Source organism: Siphateles boraxobius, unplaced genomic scaffold (genome assembly GCF_051911475.1).
Source record: "Siphateles boraxobius isolate OS27281-9 unplaced genomic scaffold, OSU_SipBor_1 41, whole genome shotgun sequence".
NCBI lineage: Eukaryota > Metazoa > Chordata > Actinopteri > Cypriniformes > Leuciscidae > Siphateles > Siphateles boraxobius.
In genome coordinates, this window is record NW_027509042.1 from 91,237 (window position 1) to 92,500 (window position 1,264).

A 1,264-nucleotide genomic window follows, 5' to 3' on the forward strand; every position below is an offset into this window, starting at 1 on the left:
GGTTTTGACGCATGCTTAGAACCCCTGAGGCGACATCATAATTTCTTATATGAACCCAGAGTTTTTCTGCTAGTAAATGCATTTTGATTTAATAATCTTTAAATATTTTGACTGGAAACAACAAGACAAAAATGCTAAGTAAGAAAAGCATTTTGTTGCAGTGTAGTACATTCAATCATTGGACATTTTTCTATATAACACCGGAGAGAGCACATTAGTAAAGCTGCTGTATCAGAGCAGGAAGGAAAATGTGCCTCAATCTCTCACGCTCTTTCTGAGAGTTTTTGTGTTGTTTCCTGGACACAAACTCATGAGATCCATCAAAGAGGTGTTTCACAGGATTGCAGGACAGTGGTGGAGAAATCAGTTTAAATGAGGATAATCTGATAAATGACGTTCATTTGATATCATCTTGCTGTGACCTCTGAAAGTAACCTACTAATTAGATTTTCCTTTAGGATTTCTAGTTTGGTTGGATGCATTGAAGACATGCATATTCCCATCATCGCACCTTCCCAAAATGAAACCGATTACGGTATGGAATGGAAGGATAGTCTGAGATATATGCCGTAACCACCACAGCTGTTAAATACTCACAAAATTATTCACAATTTACTTGATCATCTTTATTTCCTACAAATACAAAAGCAACAGTTATTCTTTTTCCTGTTGGATTTTAATATCCTTCCAGTATTGTGTATCTCCTCTTCATCTATCAGTGATGTACAGGTCCAGGCTATACCTACTTGCTGTTGGCCCATAGAAGTCAAATGTTAATTTTATAGCCTAATTAAAAAAAATGTAACATTAGAGAACATTTAATTATGTGAAAAGAGCATTATACTGTGTGGAAACAGCTGCTGCACATTGAAATAGACACTGAATTATATTTATTTGATATGTCAAATGTTTGTAAAGTCATGTAGCCTACAGCCTGAGCCATAAACTTTTATGGTTAAAGATTTAACTGATTGAATTATGAATTTATTGTTAATTTTTAGTTGCTGCCACATTTTTGTTTTGTTTAGTTTTTTGCCTGTGGGATGCCATGAAAATGAGTATTAGTTCAATAACATACCTTTCTGTCACTTTTCACCTGATAATATACCAGTGAATAAGAATTATACTTGTGTATTGACTCGGAACATGTGGACGTCTTTTTGGCGGGTGCTGTTGCCATAGTGAATCGTAATTTCTGAGCTCCATTGATCATGGCTTTTCATAGTCGTGGTGCACGTGCTTAACTCAGAGTCAAACTACTCAG